This window comes from Pseudophryne corroboree, chromosome 8 (assembly GCF_028390025.1).
Source record: "Pseudophryne corroboree isolate aPseCor3 chromosome 8, aPseCor3.hap2, whole genome shotgun sequence".
Classification (NCBI taxonomy): Eukaryota; Metazoa; Chordata; class Amphibia; order Anura; family Myobatrachidae; genus Pseudophryne; species Pseudophryne corroboree.
The window spans coordinates 376,488,049-376,506,098 of NC_086451.1; the positions used below are offsets into that span (position 1 = coordinate 376,488,049).

An 18,050-nucleotide genomic window follows, 5' to 3' on the forward strand; every position below is an offset into this window, starting at 1 on the left:
TTCTAAACGGCACAAGACAGGGGTGCCCTTTATCTCCCCTAATTTTCAATTTGGCTATTGAACCCCTGGCTGAGACTATTAGGACTGACACAGAAGTCTCGGGCCCTGAGATAGGGGGACTGAGTCATAAAATCAGTCTCTTCGCAGATGATATACTAGTATGCTTGACAAACCCCGAATCCTCCCTTATCGGACTCCATGCCATATTAGATAGGTACTCCAGATTGTCGTTCTATAAATTGAATACTTCCAAAACGGAAGCCCTACCACTTCATATCCAGCCACATATCCTGGCCTTACTTAAGGATAGATACAGATATGCTTGGCAGGTGAGATCTATTAAATATTTAGGTATACATCTATCGCTTGATAAAGACCTTTACGATTGTAACTACACACCTTTATTTAGCGCCTTCGACAAATTGATTTAAGAGTGGTCCCTACATGAAATCTCCTGGCTGGGGCGGGTCTCTGCAACAAAAATGGTACTACTTCCGAAACTCCTCTACCTATTCCGGGCCATCCCCCGCCATTTCCCTAAAGCTCTTAGTGTTAAGGCTAATAAAACGTTATCACACTTTATTTGGAAAGGAGCGAAACCACGGATCTCTAGGCAGGTTCTTTCATTGCCCAAGAGCTTTGGTGGGGTAGCTTACCCCAACCTAGATGCATATCACTCTGCATGCCTTCTCAGCCAGGCCCGAGATTGGTTTGTCGTTCATTCCCCCAAACCATGGGTTGTTATCGAAAAAGCCTTCTTAGGACCGATTAATATAACAGACCTATTTCTATTACCTACACAGAGTGTTCCGAAATGGTCAGGCCTTGGGGACGCGATTAGAAGTACACTGAAGATATGGCACTCCGTGGTTGCATCTGACCCAACTATAAAACTACCTGCAGCGGACCTCTCTATCAGAACGGTCGCTTGTAATATCCCTGATCTTATTTTGGATGCCTGGATTGACGCTGGAGTTGTGAGACTGAAAGACCTTTTTTTGAATAATAGCTTGATCCCGTTCTCCCAGCTTCAGTCTCGGTTTGGGATTTCAAAACATGACTTTTTCAAGTACCTACAGATACGCCATTGGCTCCAACCGTATGTTAATGAGACTAGAGGCCCACTCCCCCTACCTGCCATTATGCTCTCCAGATTGTCATCCCCCGGTCATAGGGGTGGGATATCCAGGTGGTACCAGTATATTGTTCTTTTGAATAAAAAAGGGAAATTGCCTGCGCAGTTGAAGTGGGAGAGAGATCTCTCTATGGTTCTTCGAGAAGAAGAGTGGGATACAATTTCATCACTGTGCTTTAAAATATCTAAATGTCTCCAGCACTCAGAAATGTTCTATAAATTATGCAATAGGGCGTACTTCACCCCGCAGCGGCTTCACCACATCTGGCCCTCGACTTCCCAGCTATGCTGGAGAAAATGTGGTGGAGAGGGCTCCATTCTACATATTTTTTGGGACTGTCCAGTCCTGAGGCCTCTGTGGACGGAAGTATTCTCTCTTTTGGGGGACCTAGTTGGAACGACAGTGCCATTGGATCCACTGTTGGCCCTATTTCACTACCCTTCTCACACTTTCCAGAGCTGTGACAGGTATATCGTAGGACATGTCTTAATATAAACTAAGGCAGCAATAGGCCAACTGTGGAAATCACAGTCCATAACCCACATTCAGACGGTTATTAATAATACCCACAAGCATTTTCTGTTTGAAACAGCGGGATGTGTGTATTCTTCTTCCCCCTCTTCTATTTATATGAGATGGTTTAAATGGGGTGAATTCCGGGAGAGAAAGGGAATGCCCCCCTATCTAACTAACTAACTAACTAGCTATTTATCTCTACGTTACAATATTTGAGTAAGGTGCCCCCCTGATACGCATATTCTCCTCCCTTTAACTATCCCTCATGTGTTGTTGTCTTGTTCTGTCTTCCCCTTTCTACTGCTCTCTCTATTATATTATTCTTAAGGTTATAGTTACGATTGATAGTTAAGAGAATTAATGTACACGATTAGTGAACTGAGTCTCTAGATTCAGAGTTGGTTTATATGACTGTACCTACTGTAACTAGCTCAAAGCTGTACTCATTATATGACCTCTGTTCGTGTACATTTATTTGATTTTTCTTCTCTGTACTTGGAAATTAATAAAAAAATCATTATTGAAAAAAAAAAGATTCAAGTAAAAAACATAATTGTTTTGTTTCTTTGAGACAACTGTTTTGGATAATCTTACACTCAGATGACAAACTTTAATCCAACAATAATTTCAATTATTAATTCTGAATAAAACTAATATTGTTTAGTATTCTACAATACCCCATTCAAGAAGTTTGAGAAACCTTAAACAAACTGAGAAATATATTTAATGGTTGATGTGCAATCTACAAAGTTTACTGAATAGTTTAAAGACCAAAGGGTTAGAGATTCTTCACTTTGAATCATGTTTGATCTTATTTCATTATTATAATCCATACATAAGATGTTATCTTTATGTAAAAATATATACACCTAGATGACAAACTTTGATCCAACAATAATTTTAGTTATTGATTCTGAAAGAAAATAATAATGTTTAGTATTCCACAATACCCAAGCCTAGAATTTTGAGAAACCTTAAATCAACTTAAAGATACATTGACTGCTGTGCAATCTACAAAGTTTGCTAAATAGTTTAAAGAACAAAGGTTTTGAGATATTTTACTTTGAGCTGTGTTTGTTCTGATTTCATTATTATATTCCTTACAAAATATTTCATCTTAATGAAAAAAATACAGTATAAACAAATAACATTGAATACAATGACAACGAAGGGACTCCAACCCTCAATCTTCTGATCCGAAGTCAGACGCCTTATCCAATAAGCCATGTGGTCACTGTTTGTCAATATATTAATGCCTAAGAAAATATAGTAACATAAAGATTCAAATAAAAAACATATTTGTTTTTTTCTTTGAGACAACTGTTTTGGATAATCTTACACTCAGATGACAAACTTTAATCCAACAATAATTTCAATTATTAATTCAGAATAAAACTAATATTGTTTAGTATTCTACAATACCCCATTCAAGAAGTTTGAGAAACCTTAAACAAACTGAGAAATATATTTAATGGTTGATGTGCAATCTACAAAGTTTACTGAATAGTTAAAAGACCAAAGGGTTAGAGATTCTTCACTTTGAATCATGTTTGATCTGATTTCATTATTAAAATCCAAACATAAGATGTTATCTTTATGTAAAAATATATACACCTAGATGACAAACTTTGATCCAACAATAATTTTAGTTATTGATTCTGAAAGAAAATAATAATGTTTAGTATTCCACAATACCCAAGCCTAGAATTTTGAGAAACCTTAAATCAACTTATAGATATATTGACTGCTGTGCAATCTACAAAGTTTGCTAAATAGTTTAAAGAACAAAGGTTTTCAGATATTTTACTTTGAGCTGTGTTTGTTCTGATTTCATTATTATATTCCTTACAAAATATTTCATCTTAATGAAAAAATACAGTATATACAAATAACATTGAATGCAATGACCACGCAGGGACTCGAACCCTAAATCTTCTGATCCGAAGTCAGATGCCTTATCCATTAGGCCACGTGGTCAATGTCTGTCCAAAGATTAACGCCTAAGAAAGTATAGTAATATAGAGATTCAAGTAAAAAACATATGTTTTTTTCTTTGAGACAACTGTTTTGGATAATCTTACACTCAGATGACAAACTTTAATCCAACAATAATTTCAATTATTAATTCTGAATAAAACTAATATTGTTTAGTATTCTACAATACCCCATTCAAGAAGTTTGAGAAACCTTAAACAAACTGAGAAATATATTTAATGGTTGATGTGCAATCTACAAAGTTTACTGAATAGTTAAAAGACCAAAGGGTTAGAGATTCTTCACTTTGAATCATGTTTGATCTGATTTCATTATTAAAATCCAAACATAAGATGTTATCTTTATGTAAAAATATATACACCTAGATGACAAACTTTGATCCAACAATAATTTTAGTTATTGATTCTGAAAGAAAATAATAATGTTTAGTATTCCACAATACCCAAGCCTAGAATTTTGAGAAACCTTAAATCAATTTAAAGATACATTGACTGCTGTGCAATCTACAAAGTTTGCTAAATAGTTTAAAGAACAAAGGTTTTCAGATATTTTACTTTGAGCTGTGTTTGTTCTGATTTCATTATTATATTCCTTACAAAATATTTCATCTTAATGAAAAAAATACAGTATAAACAAGAGACATTGAATCCAATGACCACAAAGGGACTCAAACCCTCAATCTTCTGATCCGAAGTCAGACGCCTTATCCATTAGGCCACGTGGTCACTGTCTGTCCAAAGCTTAACGCCTACGAAAGTTTAGTAATATAAAGATTCAAGTAAAAAACATATTTGTTTTGTTTCTTTGAGACAACTGTTTTGGATAATATTACACTCAGATGACAAACTATAATCCAACAATAATTTCAATTATTAATTCTGAATAAAACTAATATTGTTTAGTATTAAACAATACCCCATTCAATAAGTTTGAGAAACCTTAAACAAACTGAGAAATATATGCAATGGTTGATGTGCAATCTACAAAGTTTACTGAATAGTTTAGAGACCAAAGGGTTAGAAATTCTTCACTTTGAATCATGTTTGATCTGATTTCATTATTATATTCCAAATATAAGATGTTATCTTTATGTAAAAATATATACACCTAGATGACAAACTTTGATCCAACAATAATTTCAATTATTGATTCTGAAAGAAAATAATAATGTTTAGCATTCCACAATGCCCAAGCCTAGAATTTTGAGAAACCTTAAATCAACTTAAAGATACATTGACTGCTGTGCAATCTACAAAGTTTGCTAAATAGTTTAAAGAACAAAGGTTTTCAGACATTTTACTTTGAGCTGTGTTTGTTCTGATTTCATTATTATATACCTTACAAAATATTTCATCTTAATGAAAAAAATACAGTATAAACAAATAACATTGAATCCAATAACCATGAAGGGACACGAACCCTCAATCTTCTGATCCAAAGTCAGACGCCTTACCCATTAGGTCACGTGGCCACTATCTGTCCAAAGCTTAACGCCTAAGAAAGTATAGTAATATAAAGATTCAAGTAAAAAACATATTTGTTTTGTTTCTTTGAGACAACTGTTTTGGATAATATTACACTCAGATGACAAACTTTAATCCAACAATAATTTCAATTATTAATTCTGAATAAAACTAATATTGTTTAGTATTCTACAATACCCCATTCAATAAGTTTGAGAAACCTTAAACAAACTGAGAAATATATTTAATGGTTGATGTGCAATCTACAAAGTTTACTGAATAGTTTAAAGACCAAATAGTTAGAGATTCATCACTTTGAATCATGTTTGATCTGATTTCATTATTATAATCCAAACATAAGATGTTATCTTTATGTAAAAATATATACACCTAGATGACAAACTGTGATCCAACAATAATTTTAGTTATTGATTCTGAAAGAAAATAATAATGTTTAGAATTCCTCAACACCCAAGCCTAGAATTTTGAGAAACCTTTAATCAACTTAAAGATACTTTGACTGCTGTACAATCTACAAAGTTTGCTAAATATTTTAAAGAACAAAGGTTTTGAGATATTTTACTTTGAGCTGTGTTTGTTCTGATTTCATTATTATATTCCTTAAAAAATATTTCATCTTCATGAAAAAAATACAGTATAATCAAATAACATTGAATGCAATGACCACGAAGGGACTCGAACCCTCAATCTTCTAATCTGAAGTCAGACGCCTTATCCATTAGGCCACGTGCTCACTGTCTGTCCAAAGATTAACGCCTAAGAAAGTATAGTAATATAAAGATTCAAGTAAAAAACATATTTGTTTTTTTTCTTTGAGACAACTGTTTTGGATAATCTTACACAGAGATGACAAACTTTAATCCAACAATAATTTCAATTATTAATTCTGAATAAAACTAATATTGTTTAGTATTCTACAATACCCCATTCAAGAAGTTTGAGAAACCTTAAACAAACTGAGAAATATATTTAATGGTTGATGTGCAATCTACAAAGTTACTGAATAGTTTAAAGATCAAACAGTTAGAGATTCTTCACTTTGAATCATGTCTGATCTGATTTCATTATTATAATCCAAACATAAGATGTTATCTTTATCTAAAAATATATACACTTAGATGACAAACTTTGATCCAACAATAATTTTAGTTATTGATTCTGAAAGAAAATAATAATGTTTAGTATTCCACAATACCCAAGCCTAGAATTTTGAGAAACCTTAAATCAACTTAAAGATACATTGACTGCTGTGCAATCTACAAAGTTTGCTAAATAGTTTAAAGAACAAAGGTTTTGAGATATTTTACTTTGAGCTGTGTTTGTTCTGATTTCATTATTATATTCCTTACAAAATGTTGCATCTTAATGAAAAAAATACAGTATAAACAAATATCATTAACTACATAGGCACTCGAACCCTCAAACTTCTGATGCGAAGTCAGACGCCTTATCCATTAGGTCATGTGCTCACTGACTGTCCAAATATTAATGCCTAAGAAAGTATAGTAACATAAAGATTCAAGTAAAAAACATATTTGTTTTTTTCTTTGAGACAACTGTTTTGGATAATCTTACACACAGATGACAAACTTTAATCCAACAATAATTTCAATTATTAATTCTGAATAAAACTAATATTGTTTAGTATTCTACAATACCCCATTCAAGAAGTTTGAGAAACCTTAAACAAACTGAGAAATATACTTAATGGTTGATGTGCAATCTACAAAGTTTACTGAATAGTTTAAAGACCAAAGGGTTAGAAATTCTTCACTTTGAATCATGTTTGATCTGATTTCATTATTATATTCCAAATATAAGATGTTATCTTTATGTAAAAATATATACACTTAGATGAGAAACTTTGATCCAACAATAATTTCATTTATTGATTCTGAAAGAAAATAATAATGTTTAGCATTCCACAATGCCCAAGCCTAGAATTTTGAGAAACCTTACATCAACTTAAAGATACATTGACTGCTGTGCAATCTGCAAAGTTTGCTAAATATTTTAAAGAACAAAGGTTTTGAGATATTTTACTTTGAGCTGTGTTTGTTCTGATTTCATTATTATATTCCTTACAAAATATTTCATCTTAATGAAAAAAATACAGTATAAACAAATAACATTGAATCCAATGACCACGAAGGGACTCGTACCCCCAATCTTCTGATCTGAAGTTAGACGCCTTATCCATTAGGCCACGTGGTCAATGTCTGTATGAAGATTAACGCCAAAGAAAGTATAGTAATATAAAGATTCAAGTAAAAAACATATTTGCTTTTTTCTTTGAGACAACTGTTTTGGATAGTCTTACACACAGATGACAAACTTTAATCCAACAATAATTTCAATTATTAATTCTGAATAAAACTAATATTGTTTAGTATTCTACAATACCCCATTCAATAAGTTTGAGAAACCTTAAACAAACTGAGAAATATATTAAATGGTTGATGTGCAATCTACAAAGTTTACTGAATAGTTTAAAGACCAAAGGGTTAGAGATTCTTCACTTTGAATCATGTCTGATCTGATTTCATTATTATAATCCAAACATAAGATGTTATCTTTATCTAAAAATATATACACTTAGATGACAAACTTTGATCCAACAATAATTTTAGTTATTGATTCTGAAAGAAAATAATAATGTTTAGTATTCCACAATACCCAAGCCTAGCATTTTGAGAAACCTTAAATCAACTTAAAGATACATTGACTGCTGTGCAATCTACAAAGTTTGCTAAATAGTTTAAAGAACAAAGGTTTTGAGATATTTTACTTTGAGCTGTGTTTGTTCTGATTTCATTATTATATTCCTTACAAAATATTTCATCTTTATGAAAAAAATACAGTATAAACAAATAACATTGAATACAATGACAACGAAGGGACTCGAACCCTCAATCTTCTGATCCGAAGTCAGACGCCTTATCCAATAGGCCACGTGGTCACTGTTTGTCAATATATTAATGCCTAAGAAAGTATAGTAACATAAAGATTCAAGTAAAAAACATATTTGTTTTTTTCTTTGAGACAACTGTTTTGGATAATCTTACACTCAGATGACAAACTTTAATCCAACAATAATTTCAATTATTAATTCTGAATAAAACTAATATTGTTTAGTATTCTACAATACCCCATTCAAGAAGTTTGAGAAACCTTAAACAAACTGAGAAATATATTTAATGGTTGATGTGCAATCTACAAAGTTTACTGAATAGTTTAAAGACCAAACTGTTAGAGATTCTTCACTTTAAATCATGTTTAATCTTATTTCATTATTAAAACCCAAACATAAGATGTTATCTTTATGTAAAAATATATACACCTAGATGACAAACTTTGATCCAACAATAATTTTAGTTATTGATTCTGAAAGAAAATAATAATGTTTAGTATTCCACAATACCCAAGCCTAGAATTTTGAGAAACCTTAAATCAACTTATAGATATATTGACTGCTGTGCAATCTACAAAGTTTGCTAAATAGTTTAAAGAACAAAGGTTTTGAGATATTTTACTTTGAGCTGTGTTTGTTCTGATTTCATTATTATATTCCTTACAAAATATTTCATCTTAATGAAAAAAATACAGTATAAACAAATAACATTGAATGCAATGACAACAAAGGGACTCGAACCCTCAATCTTCTTATCCGAAGTCAGACGCCTTATCCATTAGGCCACATGGTCAATGTCTGTCCAAAGATTAACGCCTAAGAAAGTAAAGTAATATAAAGATTCAAGTAAAAAACATATTTGTTTTGTTTCTTTGAGACAACTGTTTTGGATAATATTACACTCAGATGACAAACTTTAATCCAACAATAATTTCAATTATTAATTCTGAATAAAACTAATATTGTTTAGTATTCTACAATACCCCATTCAAGAAGTTTGAGAAACCTTAAACAAACTGAGAAATATATTTAATGGTTGATGTGCAATCTACAAAGTTTACTGAATAGTTTAAAGACCAAACTGTTAGAGATTCTTCACTTTAAATCATGTTTGATCTGATTTCATTATTATAATCCAAACATAAGATGTTATCTTTATGTAAAAATATATACACTTAGATGTCAAACTTTGATCCAACAATAATTTTAGTTATTGATTCTGAAAGAAAATAATAATGTTTAGTATTCCACAATACCCAAGCCTAGAATTTTGAGAAACCTTAAATCAACTTAAAGATACATTGACTGCTGTGCAATCTAGAAAGTTTGCTAAATAGTTTAAAGAACAAAGGTTTTCAGATATTTTACTTTGAGCTGTGTTTGTTCTGATTTCATTATTATATTCCTTACAAAATATTTCATCTTAATGAAAAAAATACAGTATAAACAAATAACATTGAATCCAATGACCACGAAGGGACTCGAACCCTCAATCTTCTGATCCAAAGTCAGACGCCTTATCCATTAGGCCACGTGGTCACTGTTTGTCAATATATTAATGCCTAAGAAAGTATAGTAATATAAAGATTCAAGTAAAAAACATATTTGTTTTTTTCTTTGAGACAACTGTTTTGGATAATCTTACACTCAGATGACAAACTTTAATCCAACAATAATTTCAATTATTAATTCTGAATAAAACTAATATTGTTTAGTATTCTACAATACCCCATTCAAGAAGTTTGAGAAACCTTAAACAAACTGAGAAATATATTTAATGGTTGATGTGCAATCTACAAAGTTACTGAATAGTTTAAAGACCAAACAGTTAGAGATTCTTCACTTTGAATCATGTCTGATCTGATTTCATTATTATAATCCAAACATAAGATGTTATCTTTATCTAAAAATATATACACTTAGATGACAAACTTTGATCCAACAATAATTTTAGTTATTGATTCTGAAAGAAAATAATAATGTTTAGTATTCCACAATACCCAAGCCTAGAATTATGAGAAACCTTAAATCAACTTAAAGATACATTGACTGCTGTGCAATCTGCAAAGTTTGCTAAATATTTTAAAGAACAAAGGTTTTGAGATATTTTACTTTGAGCTGTGTTTGTTCTGATTTCATTATTATATTCCTTACAAAATATTTAATCTTAATGAATAACATACAGTATAAAAAAACACATTGAATCCAATGACCACAAAGGGACTCGATCCCTCAATCTTCTGATCCGAAGTCAGATGCCTTATCTATTAGGCCACGTGGTGACGGTTTGTCAAAATATTAATGCCTAAGAAAGTATAGTAACATAAAGATTCAAGTAAAAAACATATTTGTTTTTTTCTTTGAGACAACTGTTTTGGATAATCTTACACTCAGATGACAAACTTTAATCCAACAATAATTTCAATTATTAATTCTGAATAAAACTAATATTGTTTAGTATTCTACCATACCCTATTCAAGAAGTTTGAGATACCTTAAACAAACTGAGAAATATATTTAATGGTTGATGTGCAATATAGAAAGTTTACTGAATAGTTTAAAGACCAAAGGGTTGGAAATTCTTCACTTTGAATCATGTTTGATCTGATTTCATTATTATATTCCAAACATAAGATGTTATCTTTATGTAAAAATATATACACTTAGATGACAAATTTTGATCCAACAATAATTTTAGTTATTGATTCTGAAAGAAAATAATAATGTTTAGTATTCCTAAATACCCAAGCCTAGAATTTTGAGAAACCTTAAATCAACTTAAAGATACATTGACTGCTGTGCAATCTACAAAGATTTCTAAATAGTTTAAAGAACAAAGGTTTTCAGATATTTTACTTTGAGCTGTGTTTGTTCTGATTTCATTATTATTTTCCTAACAAAATATTTCATCTTAATGAAAAAAATACAGTATAAACAAATATTATTGAATCCAATGACCACGAAGGGACTCGAACCCACAATCTTCTGATCCGAAGTCAGACGCCTTATCCATTAGGCCACGTGGTCAATGTCTGTCCAAAGATTAACGCCTAAGAAAGTATAGTAATATAAAGATTCAAGTAAAAAACATATTTGTTTTGTTTCTTTGAGACAACTGTTTTGGATAATCTTACACACAGATGACAAACTTTAATCCAACAGTAATTTCAATTATTAATTCTGAATAAAACTGATATTGTTTAGTATTCTACAATACCCCATTCAAGAAGTTTGAGAAACCTTAAACAAACTAAGAAATATATTTAATGGTTGATGTGCAATCTACAAAGTTTGCTGAATAGTTTAAAGACCAAAGGGTTCTAAATTCTTTACTTGAATCATGTTTGGTCTGATTTCATTATTATATTCCAAACATAAGATGTTATCTTTATGTAAAAATATATACACTTAGATGACAAACTTTGATCCAACAATAATTTTAGTTATTGATTCTGAAAGAAAATAATAATGTTTAGTATTCCACAATACCCAAGCCTAGCATTTTGAGAAACCTTAAATCAACTTAAAGATACATTGACTGCTGTGCAATCTACAAAGTTTGCTAAACAGTTTAAAGAACAAAGGTTTTGAGATATTTTACTTTGAGCTGTGTTTGTTCTGATTTCATTATTATATTCCTTACAAAATATTTCATCTTTATGAAAAAAATACAGTATAAACAAATAACATTGAATCCAATGACTACGAAGGGACTAGAACACTTAATCTTCTAATCCAAAGTCAGACGCCTTATCCATAAGGCCACGTGGTCACTGTTTGTCAAAATACTAATGCCTAAGAAAGTATAGTAATATAAAGATTCAAGTAAAAAACATATTTGTTTTGTTTCTTTGAGACAACTGTTTTGGATAATCTTACACTCAGATGACAAACTTTAATCCAACAATATTTTCAATTATTAATTCTGAATAAAACTAATATTGTTTAGTATTCTACAATACCCCATTCAATAAGTTTGAGAAACCTTAAACAAACTGAGAAATATATTAAATGGTTGATGTGCAATCTACAAAGTTTACTGAATAGTTTAAAGACCAAAGGGTTAGAGATTCTTCACTTTGAATCATGTCTGATCTGATTTCATTATTATAATCCAAACATAAGATGTTATCTTTATCTAAAAATATATACACTTAGATGACAAACTTTGATCCAACAATAATTTTAGTTATTGATTCTGAAAGAAAATAATAATGTTTAGTATTCCACAATACCCAAGCCTAGCATTTTGAGAAACCTTAAATCAACTTAAAGATACATTGACTGCTGTGCAATCTACAAAGTTTGCTAAATAGTTTAAAGAACAAAGGTTTTGAGATATTTTACTTTGAGCTGTGTTTGTTCTGATTTCATTATTATATTCCTTACAAAATATTTCATCTTTATGAAAAAAATACAGTATAAACAAATAACATTGAATACAATGACAACGAAGGGACTCGAACCCTCAATCTTCTGATCCGAAGTCAGACGCCTTATCCAATAGGCCACGTGGTCACTGTTTGTCAATATATTAATGCCTAAGAAAGTATAGTAACATAAAGATTCAAGTAAAAAACATATTTGTTTTTTTCTTTGAGACAACTGTTTTGGATAATCTTACACTCAGATGACAAACTTTAATCCAACAATAATTTCAATTATTAATTCTGAATAAAACTAATATTGTTTAGTATTCTACAATACCCCATTCAAGAAGTTTGAGAAACCTTAAACAAACTGAGAAATATATTTAATGGTTGATGTGCAATCTACAAAGTTTACTGAATAGTTTAAAGACCAAACTGTTAGAGATTCTTCACTTTAAATCATGTTTAATCTGATTTCATTATTAAAACCCAAACATAAGATGTTATCTTTATGTAAAAATATATACACCTAGATGACAAACTTTGATCCAACAATAATTTTAGTTATTGATTCTGAAAGAAAATAATAATGTTTAGTATTCCACAATACCCAAGCCTAGAATTTTGAGAAACCTTAAATCAACTTATAGATATATTGACTGCTGTGCAATCTACAAAGTTTGCTAAATAGTTTAAAGAACAAAGGTTTTGAGATATTTTACTTTGAGCTGTGTTTGTTCTGATTTCATTATTATATTCCTTACAAAATATTTCATCTTAATGAAAAAAATACAGTATAAACAAATAACATTGAACGCAATGACAACGAAGGGACTCGAACCCTCAATCTTCTTATCCGAAGTCAGACGCCTTATCCATGAGGCCACATGGTCAATGTCTGTCCAAAGATTAACGCCTAAGAAAGTATAGTAATATAAAGATTCAAGTAAAAAAACATATTTGTTTTGTTTCTTTGAGACAACTGTTTTGGATAATATTACACTCAGATGACAAACTTTAATCCAACAATAATTTCAATTATTAATTCTGAATAAAACTAATATTGTTTAGTATTCTACAATACCCCATTCAAGAAGTTTGAGAAACCTTAAACAAACTGAGAAATATATTTAATGGTTGATGTGCAATCTACAAAGTTTACTGAATAGTTTAAAGACCAAACTGTTAGAGATTCTTCACTTTAAATCATGTTTGATCTGATTTCATTATTATAATCCAAACATAAGATGTTATCTTTATGTAAAAATATATACACTTAGATGTCAAACTTTGATCCAACAATAATTTTAGTTATTGATTCTGAAAGAAAATAATAATGTTTAGTATTCCACAATACCCAAGCCTAGAATTTTGAGAAACCTTAAATCAACTTAAAGATACATTGACTGCTGTGCAATCTACAAAGTTTGCTAAATAGTTTAAAGAACAAAGGTTTTCAGATATTTTACTTTGAGCTGTGTTTGTTCTGATTTCATTATTATATTCCTTACAAAATATTTCATCTTAATGAAAAAAATACAGTATAAACAAATAACATTGAATCCAATGACCACGAAGGGACTCGAACCCTCAATCTTCTGATCCAAAGTCAGACGCCTTATCCATTAGGCCACGTGGTCACTGTTTGTCAATATGTTAATGCCTAAGAAAGTATAGTAATATAAAGATTCAAGTAAAAAACATATTTGTTTTTTTCTTTGAGACAACTGTTTTGGATAATCTTACACTCAGATGACAAACTTTAATCCAACAATAATTTCAATTATTAATTCTGAATAAAACTAATATTGTTTAGTATTCTACAATACCCCATTCAAGAAGTTTGAGAAACCTTAAACAAACTGAGAAATATATTTAATGGTTGATGTGCAATCTACAAAGTTTACTGAATAGTTAAAAGACCAAAGGGTTAGAGATTCTTCACTTTGAATCATGTATGATCTGATTTCATTATTAAAATTCAAACATAAGATGTTATCTTTATGTAAAAATATATACACCTAGATGACAAACTTTGATCCAACAATAATTTTAGTTATTGATTCTGAAAGAAAATAATAATGTTTAGTATTCCACAATACCCAAGCCTAGAATTTTGAGAAACCTTAAATCAACTTATAGATATATTGACTGCTGTGCAATCTACAAAGTTTGCTAAATAGTTTAAAGAACAAAGGTTTTGAGATATTTTACTTTGAGCTGTGTTTGTTCTGATTTCATTATTATATTCCTTACAAAATATTTCATCTTAATGAAAAAATACAGTATATACAAATAACATTGAATGCAATGACCACGAAGGGACACGAACCCTCAATCTTCTGATCCGAAGTCAGACGCCTTATCCATTAGGCCACGTGGTCAATGTCTGTCAAAAGATTAACGCCTAAGAAAGTATAGTAATATAGAGATTCAAGTAAAAAACATATTTGTTTTTTTCTTTGAGACAACTGTTTTGGATAATCTTACACTCAGATGACAAACTTTAATCCAACAATAATTTTAATTATTAATTCTGAAAAAATCTAATATTGTTTAGTATTCAACAATACCCCATTTAAGAAGTTTGAGAAACCTTAAATCAACTTAAAGATACATTGACTGCTGTGCAATCTACAAAGTTTGCTAAATAGTTTAAAGAACAAAGGTTTTCAGACATTTTACTTTGAGCTGTGTTTGTTCTGATTTCATTATTATATACCTTACAAAATATTTCATCTTAATGAAAAAAATACAGTATAAACAAATAACATTGAATCCAATAACCATGAAGGGACACGAACCCGCAATCTTCTGATCCAAAGTCAGACGCCTTACCCATTAGATCACGTGGTCACTATCTGTCCAAAGCTTAACGCCTAAGAAAGTATAGTAATATAAAGATTCAAGTAAAAAACATATTTGTTTTGTTTCTTTGAGACAACTGTTTTGGATAATATTACACTCAGATGACAAACTTTAATCCAACAATAATTTCAATTATTAATTCTGAATAAAACTAATATTGTTTAGTATTCTACAATACCCCATTCAAGAAGTTTGAGAAACCTTAAACAAACTGAGAAATATATTTAATGGTTGATGTGCAATCTACAAAGTTTACTGAATAGTTTAAAGACCAAATAGTTAGAGATTCTTCACTTTGAATCATGTTTGATCTGATTTCATTATTATAATCCAAACATAAGATGTTATCTTTATGTAAAAATATATACACCTAGATGACAAACTGTGATCCAACAATAATTTTAATTATTGATTCTGAAAGAAAATAATAATGTTTAGTATTCCTCAACACCCAAGCCTAGAATTTTGAGAAACCTTTAATCAACTTAAAGATACTTTGACTGCTGTACAATCTACAAAGTTTGCTAAATAGTTTAAAGAACAAAGGTTTTGAGATATTTTACTTTGAGCTGTGTTTGTTCTGATTTCATTATTATATTCCTTAAAAAATATTTCATCTTCATGAAAAAAATACAGTATAATCAAATAACATTGAATGCAATGACCACGAAGGGACTCGAACCCTGAATCTTCTAATCTGAAGTCAGACGCCTTATACATTAGGCCACGTGCTCACTGTCTGTCCAAACATTAACGCCTAAGAAAGTATAGTAATATAAAGATTCAAGTAAAAAACATATTTGTTTTTTTTCTTTGAGACAACTGTTTTGGATAATCTTACACAGAGATGACAAACTTTAATCCAACAATAATTTCAATTATTAATTCTGAATAAAACTAATATTGTTTAGTATTCTACAATACCCCATTCAAGAAGTTTGAGAAACCTTAAACAAACTGAGAAATATATTTTATGGTTGATGTGCAATCTACAAAGTTACTGAATAGTTTAAAGACCAAATAGTTAGAGATTCTTCACTTTGAATCATGTCTGATCTGATTTCATTATTATAATCCAAACATAAGATGTTATCTTTATCTAAAAATATATACACTTAGATGACAAACTTTGATCCAACAATAATTTTAGTTATTGATTCTGAAAGAAAATAATAATGTTTAGTATTCCACAATACCCAAGCATAGAATTTTGAGAAACCTTAAATCAACTTAAAGATACATTGACTGCTGTGCAATCTACAAAGTTTGCTAAATAGTTTAAAGAACAAAGGTTTTGAGATATTTTACTTTGAGCTGTGTTTGTTCTGATTTCATTATTATATTCCTTACAAAATGTTTCATCTTAATGAAAAAAATACAGTATAAACAAATATCATTAACTACAAAGGCACTCGAACCCTCAAACTTCTGATGCGAAGTCAGACGCCTTATCCATTAGGTCATGTGCTCACTGACTGTCCAAATATTAATGCCTAAGAAAGTATAGTAACATAAAGATTCAAGTAAAAAACATATTTGTTTTTTTCTTTGAGACAACTGTTTTGGATAATCTTACACACAGATGACAAACTTTAATCCAACAATAATTTCAATTATTAATTCTGAATAAAACTAATATTGTTTAGTATTCTACAATACCCCATTCAAGAAGTTTGAGAAACCTTAAACAAACTGAGAAATATACTTAATGGTTGATGTGCAATCTACAAAGTTTACTGAATAGTTTAAAGACCAAAGGGTTAGAAATTCTTCACTTTGAATCATGTTTGATCTGATTTCATTATTATATTCCAAATATAAGATGTTATCTTTATGTAAAAATATATACACTTAGATGAGAAACTTTGATCCAACAATAATTTCAATTATTGATTCTGAAAGAAAATAATAATGTTTAGCATTCCACAATGCCCAAGCCTAGAATTTTGAGAAACCTTACATCAACTTAAAGATACATTGACTGCTGTGCAATCTGCAAAGTTTGCTAAATATTTTAAAGAACAAAGGTTTTGAGATATTTTACTTTGAGCTGTGTTTGTTCTGATTTCATTATTATATTCCTTACAAAATATTTCATCTTAATGAAAAAAATACAGTATAAACAAATAACATTGATTCCAATGACCACGAAGGGACTCGTACCCCCAATCTTCTGTTCTGAAATTAGACGCCTTATCCATTTGGCTACGTGCTCACTGTCTGTCCAAAGATTAACGCCTAAGAAAGTATAGTAATATAAAGATTCAAGTAAAAACATATTTGTTTTTTTCTTTGAGACAACTGTTTTGGATAATCTTACACACAGATGACAAACTTTAATCCAACAATAATTTCAATTATTAATTCTGAATAAAACTAATATTGTTTAGTACTCTACAATACCCCATTCAAGAAGTTTGAGAAACCTTAAACAAACTGAGAAATATATTTAATGGTTGATGTGCAATCTACAAAGTTTACTGAATAGTTTAAAGACCAAAGGGTTAGAGATTCTTCACTTTGAATCATGTTTGATCTGATTTCATTATTAAAATCCAAACATAAGATGTTATCTTTATGTAAAAATATATACACCTAGATGACAAACTTTGATCCAACAATAATTTTAGTTATTGATTCTGAAAGAAAATAATAATGTTTAGTATTCCACAATACCCAAGCCTAGAATTTTGAGAAACCTTAAATCAATTTAAAGATACATTGACTGCTGTGCAATCTACAAAGTTTGCTAAATAGTTTAAAGAACAAA

The 18,050-nt window shown here is 30.0% G+C and overlaps 8 non-coding genes across 8 annotated transcripts; all 8 read right to left on the reverse strand.

Moving 5' to 3' along the window:
- Positions 1-3,556: 3,556 nt before the first annotated feature.
- Positions 3,557-3,629, reverse strand: TRNAR-UCG (transfer RNA arginine (anticodon UCG)). The gene has a single exon. It is a non-coding gene; the product is annotated as a tRNA-Arg (tRNA).
- A 670-nt stretch (positions 3,630-4,299) lies between these two features.
- On the reverse strand, positions 4,300-4,372 carry TRNAR-UCG (transfer RNA arginine (anticodon UCG)). Its single transcript has one exon. It is a non-coding gene; the product is annotated as a tRNA-Arg (tRNA).
- A 3,645-nt stretch (positions 4,373-8,017) lies between these two features.
- Positions 8,018-8,090, reverse strand: TRNAR-UCG (transfer RNA arginine (anticodon UCG)). Its single transcript has one exon. It is a non-coding gene; the product is annotated as a tRNA-Arg (tRNA).
- Positions 8,091-9,508: 1,418 nt separating this feature from the next.
- Positions 9,509-9,581, reverse strand: TRNAQ-UUG (transfer RNA glutamine (anticodon UUG)). Its single transcript has one exon. It is a non-coding gene; the product is annotated as a tRNA-Gln (tRNA).
- Positions 9,582-10,996: 1,415 nt separating this feature from the next.
- TRNAR-UCG (transfer RNA arginine (anticodon UCG)) lies at positions 10,997-11,069 on the reverse strand. Its single transcript has one exon. It is a non-coding gene; the product is annotated as a tRNA-Arg (tRNA).
- Positions 11,070-12,487: 1,418 nt separating this feature from the next.
- TRNAR-UCG (transfer RNA arginine (anticodon UCG)) lies at positions 12,488-12,560 on the reverse strand. Its single transcript has one exon. It is a non-coding gene; the product is annotated as a tRNA-Arg (tRNA).
- Positions 12,561-13,979: 1,419 nt separating this feature from the next.
- On the reverse strand, positions 13,980-14,052 carry TRNAQ-UUG (transfer RNA glutamine (anticodon UUG)). The gene has a single exon. It is a non-coding gene; the product is annotated as a tRNA-Gln (tRNA).
- Positions 14,053-14,723: 671 nt separating this feature from the next.
- Positions 14,724-14,796, reverse strand: TRNAR-UCG (transfer RNA arginine (anticodon UCG)). The gene has a single exon. It is a non-coding gene; the product is annotated as a tRNA-Arg (tRNA).
- Between the last annotated feature and the right edge of the window lie 3,254 nt (positions 14,797-18,050).